Source organism: Magnolia sinica, chromosome 2 (assembly GCF_029962835.1).
Source record: "Magnolia sinica isolate HGM2019 chromosome 2, MsV1, whole genome shotgun sequence".
Classification (NCBI taxonomy): Eukaryota; Viridiplantae; Streptophyta; class Magnoliopsida; order Magnoliales; family Magnoliaceae; genus Magnolia; species Magnolia sinica.
The window spans coordinates 13780039-13792286 of NC_080574.1; the positions used below are offsets into that span (position 1 = coordinate 13780039).

General features: G+C 38.8%; 1 pseudogene; it reads left to right on the forward strand.

Moving 5' to 3' along the window:
• LOC131223940 (uncharacterized) overlaps window positions 1-12248 on the forward strand; it is a 49726-nt pseudogene that overhangs the window by 875 nt on the left and 36603 nt on the right.

Here is a 12248-nt window from a genome sequence, read left to right on the forward strand (position 1 = left end):
AAATAAATTTCATATTGATCCAAAACTTTTGTGACCCCAAAAAAGGGTTTCAATGGTAGACGTTCAATCCCGCACTGCTTTTTTCAGTGTGGTCCACTTGATTGTTAGGTCTGTCATATTTTTCATCTCAAGTATTAAAATGATCTCACAAAATGGATGGACTATTTGGATATAACACATACCTCTCGATTAGACCCACAGAACTTGCTGACGTCAATACAACATGTATATAGCTGGTTTGAGGTAGACCAGCCAATCGGCTTCCATTTTTAGATGGCAAGAATCACCCTATTTAACGGCACCCATTGCATTTTAAGTTCAAACTTTGCCCTCCTTTCGACCAACGGATGATGCTTTGTGGATGTCATCATGATATATATTTTATCTACATTGTCCATCCGTTTTGCCAATTAGTTTTAGGGCATGAGCATAAAAATAAAGTATATAGAAAGATCAAGTGGACCACCTGAGGAAACTGGAGATTGAATGCTTACCGTTGGAAACTTTTTGGATCAAGCTAAAATTTGTGTTTTCTCTTTATCTAGGTCTAAGTAGCCTAATCAACAGGTCGGATGGCAAATAAATGGCTTTAGAAAGTTTGTGATGGTAGGTGTTCACTCTTTTGTTGTGATATGTCCAACTGGGATATGTATGTGCCTTATTTTTGAGTTGATGACATAAAATGAGTTGTGAAAACACTTGGATAATAAATTTATCACAAAAATTAGGAATGTCTACTTGCTACAAGTAGAACATTTCTACCTTCCCGTTCCTGGTTGGTTCAGGGGCATGTTGTCAGCATTTCTACATTAAATGCAATATATGATGATATGGTTCAATTAGATTGCAACAAGCAGGTTTTTCCAGCTTGTGGCGTGCAAATGATGCTAATTCTGATCACAAATACAATGGTGAGCCCCACCTTACCACCAATCCCCTTGGACACCACCCCCTCTGCATAATCGTTGCACGCATACCAAGGTTTGAATTACTTCACAACAATGCTGACCACTACTACAGGTGGAGCCCACTGTGATGTTTACAAGAAATCTACCCTGTCCGTCCATGCCTTCAACAAAAACATTAGCCTGATCTAAAGCTTCTGTTGTCACGTAAATGTTTCAATGGCAGGCATACAATCTCCACTTTTTTCTGTAGTGTAGCCCATGCGATCATTGATATGCCTCGTTTTTTGGGTCATGATCTAAAATGATTGGAAAAATGGATGGATAGTGTGGATTTTTCAAAAATACATTGGTGGGCCCCACCTAGCTTCAGCCCAGGACACATTGACAGCCCCTCCGCATGCCGCAATTACAGGCCTGACGTGACGTTTGAGTGAACCCACGTCGACCCCACTGCATATGGGCTCTACTTTGATGTTTACCAAAATTCATTGGTCCATTCATTTTGGAAGCTATGTTAATACATGAAACCAACAAAAAATCAGGCTGACTCAAAACTCAAACTCATGTGGACCACGTGACAGGAAAGAGTACAAAGGGGTTGGATACTGTTCAAACATTTTTAGGCTAAACCACAGGAAAGAGATCCTAAAATTCATAAGGTCATTCTGGGATGAGCCGGGAAAACAAAAAGATTAACCTGATCCAAAGCTTCTGTGGCAACACATGAATACTTCAACAGTACGCATACAATCTCTACTCTTTTTCTATCATGGCCCACATGAGTATTGAATATGTCACAATTTTTAGGGTTATACTCTAAGATGATTTGGCAAAATGAAAAGCAGGCCCGGATTTTTCACAAACACCATGGTGGGCCAGACCTAACTCGGACACACTGACAACCCCTCTCCGACAATCACACGCCTGACCTGACGTTTGAATGGCCCCAAGGGTGCGGACCACATTGTAAGTGGGGCCTACTATGATGTTTGTGAAAATCATAGTATTGAAAGCTCATGTCAAGGCATGAGATAAAAATTCAGGCTCATCACAAAGTATTCCACGCGACTGGAAAGAGTGGAAAGGAGCTGCCTACCGATTCAAACCTTTTTAACATAAACCATGTCGTTCATAGGCAATCCAAACCATTCATAAAGCAGCCCAATTTTTATAAGGTCAGTCCCAGTGGGATTAACCAAAAGAACAAAAAATTTAGCCAGATCCAAAGCTTTTATGGCCATGAATGTTTCAACGGTGGGCGGGCGTACAATCTCAACGGTATTTGGTCAAGTGGTCCACGTGAGTATTGGACATGCCTCGTGTTCCAAAATGATTTGGCAAAACGGATGAATGTTGTGAATTTTTCACAGACACCGTGGTGGCCCCCACCTAGCTTCGGACCTCGAGATACCCTAGCAACCCCTCTCTCTGCTGCAGTGACAGGCCTGACGTAACATTTGAATGACCCCACGCCATGTTTGTAAGAAATCCACATTGTCCATCCAGCACAATGTTTATCAAATGGTGATATTTATTTGCCATCAAATCTATTAGATATGTCACGCAAACCTAGATGAATAGACAACACAAATATCAGAGCTTATCCAAAACTTTAATGGCCCCGACGAAGTGTTCTACGGTAGGCGTTCAGTTCCCACTGCTACTGTCGTGTGGTCTACTTGAGCTTCAATTGTAATTCATTTTGTTTCTCGCGTCCTAAAATGAGCAGGGAAAATGGATGGACGGTCAAAATCTCATCATCAGTGTCAATGGACCCACTGAGATTAAATTCTCCATATGCCCTTTCCCAGAGGGTAAAATCGACTTTTTATAAGAAAACCGAGATTTACATTACTTACAGCCAACTAGGCTATCTTTGTACTGCATTTTTAAAAAGAGAAACAGACGAAAACTTTAAAATAATAATTATAATAATAATAAGAGCCAAAAGGTAGTCATTTATTTAATAATGGCCCAAAAGTTACGCGGCCGGATGGCATTGACTCATGTTGAAACTGGGCCAGGTGACGGCATCACTTTTCGAAGCCAGATACATGATTCAGATCAGGTCCCAGTAGCCTGCTAACCATGCACTGAGACCGCCGGGTCAAATAAGTGGGTTGGGCCAGATATCTGTCAGTTTCATGTCATTGGCCAACAGGTGGGCCTTTAGGTTGAGCCTTGATGACACCACCCGCAATCTAACCATGGAGTTTTTCGCCATCAATGTCATCAAGGCCATGAACATCATCTTCAATGTATACATGGCAGCATCTGATTATCATTGTTATATATATATATATATATGTTCTCTTATGATCCTTGGGTGACCATGATGAAGTTGGGATATGCAGGTCCTGGATGCTCCTCCCTATTTGAAGCGATGGCGGAACAAGGCCCCTTCAGAGTTAACCCGGATGGGAAGACTCTCTTTAAAAATGACTATGCCTGGAATAATGGTGAGTGAATCTAGATTCCATAAAACTTCAAAAAATAACCAATAATTAATTAATTACTTGAATCATTGACGAAGAGCTTTTAATTGACACCTCAATAATTGATTACAGTGGCGAACGTGATCTTCTTGGAATCGCCGGCTGGCGTAGGTTTCTCATATTCAAATACGACCTCAGATTACAGTGCAACTGGGGATAAGAGAACAGCCGATGATGCCTATGCATTTCTTGTAAACTGGTTAGAGAGATTTCCTCAGTACAAAACACGCGATTTCTTCATCACTGGAGAAAGCTACGCAGGCCATTATGTGCCTCAGTTGGCCTACACCGTCCTCCTCAATAACAAAAACACCAACCAGACTATCATCAACCTCAAAGGCATCGCTGTAAGTCTTCTATTTCTGCTTTCTCCCATTCATCAGATAGGTTCCACTTTGTATCTCCTGTGGCCCAGCGTCAGGTGGGTTACTCATGTAGGTCGATAAATGTGGAAAATTACTCAGTGAGGAAGTGATCACTGATGGCGTTTCTTCTATAGAATACATTATTATCGTTTTCAATACTAATAGGGCGTTTGGTTGCACCAAATATCATGTCATGATACTTAATATCATGATATTTCATAATTAATCAGTCTAATATGGTGCAAAGTATGAAGAAATGTCATTATATTTTGTGCAACCAAACGCACCCCAAATCACAAGAAGCAAAAATAAAAGATCATGAAAAAAATATCTTCATAACTGTATTGATGGACGATGGATTTATGTCTTGTAGGTTGGCAATGCATGGATCGACTACATCACCAATGAAATGGGGACTTATGATTATTATTGGACTCATGCTTTGAACTCAGATGAAACCAATGCACTGATCCATGCGAAATGTGACTTCTCCAACTTCACCGAAGAATGCTTGAATGCCCTCGATGATGCCTTTGACGAAATTGGATATATCAGTACCTACAACATATACGCTCCGCTCTGCAACTATACCAACAACCAAACAACTGGCTCAACTGGTTCGGTAAGATCCCTGCTCGGAATACTCTTGGGTTATTTCTAACGTGCACGTGGGGTGTTGCGGTCTGATCGTGCGTGCTGAATCTGATCAAACCAGATTACGAACTTTGATCCCTGCTCGGGAATCTACGTCAACTCTTATTTGAATGTGGCCGAGGTGCAAAAGGCTATTCATGCAAACGTCACTGGGTTGGACTATAAATGGAGTGTTTGCAGGTACTAACTATCACCGTTTTTGCTTGCTTTGAGTAAAATGTCTTCATCCGGTTAGGCAAGTCGTGCTGGTACAATCGTCATAAATATAGCCAAAGAATGCACGATTAAAGTCAAATTTGCGCATTATTATCTTTAGCGAACTTTCGGCCACAAAAAGTCAAATGTTTTTCTGAATTTTCTCCTCCTTTTTTTTTTTTTTTTTTCCCCAAAGAAAGCTATACAATGAAAGGAGAAACAAGAGTTTGGAGAGAGAAAGGAAAAAAGGAGGAGGATTTAACATTTCTCCCATGTTACTGACTATTTCCTCTTTTTCATTTCGTTCTAACCATGTGTTTATATGATGAAGTACTGGCTTGGATTGGAAGGATAGCCCATTGACCATTTTACCTACCATGCAACAACTCATTGCCAGTGGCATGAGCATCTGGATGTACAGGTAAGTTTCTCATCCAACACATATACGCCCTCACCTCTGACATTTCATTTCATGATTGTAACTTAAAAGGCCTCTCTTTTCTTCTTTTTTCTTCTTCTTTTCTTTTTTGAATTTGGCAGTGGGGACATGGACGCTGTGTGTCCTGTTACAGCTACCAGATACTTCATAAACAAGCTTGGAGTAAATGTGGACACTCCTTGGCGCCCTTGGTACTCCAACAATGAGGTAATTCTTTGGGCCTGGGCACACACATATTTGGGATCCTGTGGATCCTGTGAACACTCCCAATACCTAACACTTGGCAGGTGGGGCGGTAAATTCCAATCGTCTATACTATGGATCTTGTCCATTAATTGCACATGATTTATTTTTATTTTTTTTTTATTTTTTTTGTCCATGCTATGGATCTTGTCCATTAATTGCACATGATTTAAAATCACACGGAGTGAAAAATCCCATCCATGCAGACTGCTTCCTTCAGATGGATGGTCAGATGCTGGTTAGAATCATCAGTTCAGTATGATTTTCGACTGAGGGCCATTTATGGAAATGATCCACTATATGGCTGATCTATTTCCACCTCCCATAGGCCCAGTTTCACTCTTAGGCTTCCTTTTTTTTTTTTTTTTTTTTTCTTTTCTTTTCTTTTTTTTTTTTTCTTGTTCTTCTGTTTTATTTATTTATTTATTTATTATTATTATTATTATTATTATTATTATTATCATATGCCCACATAGGAATAAGGAATGTTGATGATTGATGGATGAATGAATGGCAGGTGGGAGGATATGTGGAGGGGTACGAAGGATTGACATTGGTGACAGTAAGGGGAGCTGGGCACTTGGTTCCAAGCTACCAGCCTCAAAGATCACTGACCATGATCTCATCCTTCCTTCAAGGGGTTCTTCCTCCTGCATAAGTGTATGAAAGCTAATGTATCACCTGAATTTCTTCTCCTCTTAACAATATTCTTATGTTTCCTGTCAGGAAAGATTCCCATTTTAAGTCAATAAAATTTCAGGTGGTGTGCTCTCACCTTTCATTAAAAAAAATCATTAAAGATTCTCATTCTTATCCCGTAACTTTCTTCTTAAGTATGGTTTAAACACCCCACGTTTCGGAATGGATTTGCTTATGTTTCACCTGATTTTCTTCTCTTAAGAACGTTTTTCTTCTCAATTTTGGGGAGAGGTTTGAGATAGGCGCTCTCATGTCCTTTGTTCTCACGCGGAAGCCCGAATTATAATTTTCAGCATTATCGATGAAAGATCCATAGTTTTCTCAAAATAATAATAATAATAATAATAATAATCAAACAACGTGGATCAAATGTGAGACTCAGAGACTTGGTGGACATTTAAGTCTAGAGGGTAAGGTTGCTTAACTTAAGTGGAACCCACCATAATGTTTGTGACAAATCCACTACGTCTACCTGTTTTACTGTCACGCTCCGAAATTCGAGTAAAGAGTGTGCACCCTCAGGACTCGAGTTTTAGTTCGTAACTTGTACACAAAGTGTACTAAGTTAATTCCTTAATCAGTTTAATCAAAGGTGATAATTACATTCAGTCTAAGTTCTATCCTAATTCTAATCACACATACATAACACTTAGCACCAATCAACCAGGCATATATAAATCTTGACGATTCGTAAAATAATATAAATATTAAAAATCATTCATTTATTATGTCTTCATACTACAAATATGTTTATTCCAGATTAACATTATTTCAATTAGATAAATTTAAACAATTTCTTAAAATCTTAAGATCAATACCAATATGCATTATACATTAATTAAACTATTCTAATAAATAAATCACACACTAATGCTACCACTTTATCTTCAAATAAGTATAACCACGTTTCACATGGATCATGTTTAGGTGTAGTAAATCCTTCTGGTTCTTGCGCCGCATCATCTGTTAATTGCTCATTTGTAAAGTTTTTCTATCAATAAAAAGGTAAGCTGGCCAGGCTTAGTGAAATAACCCAGTATGGTTCATAATCATAGCAATTAAAATAACATAAAAATGTATGTATAATGATATGGATGTAAATAGTGTATGAATGCATCAGATAGGATGATCATCCATCTGCTTAGGTTGGAGGTCATCAACCCACATCCACCCGTTGGGTAGGCTTCCACCTTTCGGTAGGCTTAAGCATAGCTCGCATTTGGTAACGCTCTACCATGATCGACATTTCTCCCAGGGAGGGCCCCAAGGATCGACCATGTATTATGCAAATGCAATGAATGATGGATGATATGTAAATGCATAATTTTCATATTTGGCATAATTGTCTTGATCAGAATATTCACATATGAATTTAGCGTACAATTATCATAATAAAATACCCAAATGAATATATCAATCAATCAAACAATCATAAACTATTTATTTTAATTTTAATGAATTATGAGACAAGTTGAGTTATTCACCTGAGTCTAATAATATAGAATCCACAAGGTAAATAGGTTAGTTTGAATTCAGAGATCATATCAATTATATCAATAACATTATTATTCATCTAGTTATTTTACATGGTGAGGCCCACCTTACTATACATCCTATAAGCAGCCAAACCCTAAATGATCAAATAATTAAAATTACATATATATTAAATTTAATTATCAAGATTTAAATTTTCTTTTAAAAATTCTGAAATTGAATGTCAAATAATTAATCGAGATGGCCCACCGGATGATTGGATCATTCAAATTCTCGAGGTCTTGGCATATCTTGCCTCTACACATTGGATGAATTGTGTGGATCTAACCAAATAAACACTAATGGCCCATCACGACTTTCTACGCTAAGTGATATCAATCAGTTGTATAGAAATCTAAGCTTTCCTTATTAAACATTTATAGATTTAACTAGTGTGACCCATCTGACGGTCAGATCGATCTGAAATTCAAGGCCCTGTTATCTTTTGGTGCTTAGGATCATACATATGACCAGTTCAAATCTATCTTAACACAATCAAATTCCATCCATTCAATTTATTCCTAAAATATTACTAATCAGATCTGAAATCATAAAAGCATCACTTTATTAAAATTTTCTCTACACACCTATATACAATAATCATGTGGATGATCCGCATCATCCATTATATAGATCAGGAAGAAATTAACAACATAGTAAAAAATTAAAAAGATTTAAACATTAACACTTACCTGATCAAGCCTTCTTAAAATCTCCTCTCCCTTTTTTGGTAGGGCTTCCTATTTTATTTTTTTTCTATTAAACAGAAACCTCTCCATAGAGCTGGGCATCAGATCGAGCCGGATCATATTGGGTCCAACTCGGTTCGGTTCGAAATCTGTATAGGCTGACCTGAACTCGGTCCGATCCGGGATCGAGTCCAAGACATTTGACTCGAACTGATCCGATGTATGGTTGGCCTAATCTGAACCGAGTCCGACTCGGTTAGGGAAACCGAGTCGAATCGGGTTGGGTGCGATTCAGATCGAATGCTTTTAATTGTGAAAATCATTATCCTCGTTGCTATTTTTGGTGTGGTCCATTTGAGCCTTAGATATGATTCATTTTTTTTTCAAATACTCTAAAATGATCACCAAAAATGGATAAACGGTATGGATATAATAAATACATCATTGTGGGGCCCATGTAATTTTGATTTCATTTGAGCCGTTTGTACAACTCAGAGCTCGAGGCACAGGTGTTAACGTGCACGACACGAAAGTGCAGCTATGTAACATTTAAGTGCGCTTTGGCTTTGCATTGCTATATTGATGTTAGCAAGTTCTGTAGGTCTGATCATGGGGTATGTGCTATATCCAAACCGTCCATCCATTTGACGAGCTCGTCTTAGTGCTTGACAAGAAAAATAAGATAGATCTAACTATCAAGTGGACCACATGAATTGTTTAACGGTGAAAATCATTATCTCTGCAACTATTTGTGGTGTGGTCTAGATGATCTTTGGATATTATTCATTTTTTAGATAATGCTTTATAATAATCTCTAAAAATATATGAACGGTGTAGATATAATGAATACATCACTGTGGGGCCCATATAACTTTGATATCCTTTGAACCGTTCGTACAACTCGGAGCTCGAGGAGCGTCACTACTCGTCTTCGCACGACACATACAGCAGCTATACAGCAGCTAACCCAGCCGTATAAGTATTCTTCAAAGAGGTTCGCTCAAATACATCTGATGTATAAAAATGTGACACATCGGGATTTTTGCCTTTGAATCTAGGTTAACTTCCATTGATCCGAACTGTTTATACGATGAGTCTCACTTTATATGGTGGAAAGTAAAAAATTAAAGGCTGCAATTAGATTATTTCAAGCCCTTGATAACAAGAACAATCACCATAACCTTTTCATCATCAAAGATGGAATAACCCATCCCCAGAAATCTTTTGATAATGGCCCATCCACGCGGATCCCTATCAAATAAACGGTTTGGATGATCACAAAAGGTCTACATTCTATGGCTAGATTTGTGACGTATCTTATTGTAATACGTCGGAATGCATTCGATTTTAGATATATAGATTCACCTTTTAATAATGTATTTTATCTTTTGACAGCGGAGTCACGGTGTGTACTCGAATCATTCGTATAACAACTATATAGCTAGTGTGTGGTACTGAGTAAACTCTATTGGGCCACCGTGAATGCACATTGTTTATCCACTCTGGATCGGGTCGGGTCGGATCGGATCAGATCCATTCGAACCGGATCGGTCCGAATTGACCTCAATCCGAATTCGATCTGAAAAACATTCAAATCTGAATGGCCCAACTCGATCTGCACCGATCTAGGCCGTCAGTTCGGTTCAGGTCGAATCGGGTCAGACATGCCCAGCTCTACCTTTCTGTATCCATTTTTAGCACATCGTCCCTTATCTTGAATTTGAATTTTTTAATGACATTTGATTTTAAAATTTTTATTATTATTATTACTTTAAGAATTGATCCTTAAACTTCTTTCTCAATTAAAAATGTCTCTAACAACTCAACTATTGACTTATTTTTATTTTTTATTTAAAAATAAAATACTTAAATATTTATTTTAATTTTTTTAATGCACAAATTTAAGGTTGTTAATTTACCACCTCCTTTTACGACATAGGCCCAAAAATTCTACTGATCTAAATAAAAAAGTGGGCTAAACGAACATGAAAAAGTGGGAATTAAATGCTCCCTTGAAACATTCAAATCAATGCCAAGCTCCCGTAGGCTATATGATAGGAAAGAGTGAGATGGAAAGGCCACCGTTGAAACATCTTCTGCCCATCCTGGCGCACTTTTAGCTTTTGATCTGCCTTAGTTGTAGAACTATGTACTAAAATGAGTTGAGAAAACACATGGATGGGGTGGATTTCTAACAAGATAAAAGTGGGCCCACATACGGTCAGAGTTAGGTTTGCATAACAGTTAACGCCCGTCAATGATAGGTTTGGCGGACATCAGGTAAATGGGGTAAGAGTTTCTCTCGATCATTGGTGGGCCATAATAATGTTTTTGATAAATTCACTCTGTCCATCTGTTTTTCCACGTCATTTAAGGGCGTGGGACAAAAAAATGCGGATAATCGAGAGCTCAAACGGGCCAAACGAACATGAAACATTCCCAATTAAATGCCCACTATTGAAATATTCGTAGGGTCATAAGATGTTTGTGAGAAATCCACCCTTTCCATCTATTTTTCCAGATCATTTTATGAACTGGGCCCAAAAATGAGGCCAAAACCAGGCTCTAGTGAGCAAATTGATAGGAAACATTGGGGAATGAGAACCACCGTTGAAAATTCTTGGGGCCATCGAGGGCTCACTTTGTAATTTGAATCTGCTTCTTTTTTTAGTCCAAACCAAAAGTGAGCTGTAAAAACACATGCACGGCGTGGATTTCTCATAAACAACAAAGTAGGCCCCACTTACAGTTGGGGGTTAGGGTGGCGCGTGTGTGAATCCATATAATATACCCTATTCATATAAATAACTAATAGCTAGCAGTTTAATTTCTAATGGTGTAAACTATAGGTGGGTTTCGAGAAATAGTTTAAAATCAGGAGGTTTTTGCTCTATAACCGAACAGGTACGCGGTTATATGGAAAAATAAAAATCTCTATCTGTACAAAATCAGCAGAAAAATGAGAAGAACCGAAGAACCGTCATTAAATCAAACGACAGAACTTAACTTTCTCGGTCATCATACTCCTGGAATTGCTTGAGCAGCTGGGTGCATCCGGCCAGCAGCGTGTTTGATGTAGAGCGGGTCGCGGACAGTTTCATGGCCAAGATGGATCAGAAAAGGCCCGGTCGACGACAGAAGTGATCTGGACCATCGGACCTTAGATTGGGCATATCTTGCAATCCGGGATGAGTTATCTGACGTAAAATATATGATTTTGGGGTAGAACGAGCTACTTTAGCCAACCAACCCTGCTATGCCGGGTTGTGCAGCCTAGAATTGCGAAAAACCCCTTGATCGATAGTCGTTTCTCTGTTTTAATTTCGTTTTTACTATAAATAGTAAGTTTTAGTTTGATTATAACTCTTCATCCGTCGTGCTTTAGGAGTTGCGCCCAACGTGAAAAGGGCTTAGAATAATTAGGAGAATGGTTTGGTGAAGCCAAATAGGACACTTACTATTTTTGGCCGAAAACCTTGCGCACTAGTAGACATCACGAGCGTCTATAAATAGTAAGTTTACTATTTATAGTAAGTCGCGGATTCTGGGAATTTGAGTTGTAGTTTGATTCTAATTTCTTTCCCATTGCTTGGTACCCTTATTTAAAGGGTTGTGAACTCGTTTTTAAGGAATCATCAATCAATTTCGAATTTATTAGAATTTATTTCTATTTTCTGCTTTCTTTCCTCGTGGATTCGAGAAGTCTCTGTGAGGAGTCCAGAGAAGTTCCGTGGATTCGGAATAGTTATCCTCTTGAGGAAGACGGTGCTTGACCTCACGTCCTCCCCGGCGTCAATTTGGTATCAGAGCGAGGTTTCTCCTCGGATTGATGGCTTCTAACGACGGGTCGGGCAACAATCCCATGGGCGGTCCTCCAGGGAATTTACCTTTAACGGCGGCAGCTTTCGAAGTAGCGCAACGAGAGAATCAGCAAGCCATACAAGGGCTGTAGGCTTCCATCAACCGCATAACAGATCTCTTGGTGAAAAATCTAAGGCAACTCCGTGTTCCTGGTGGCAATTCTCCAC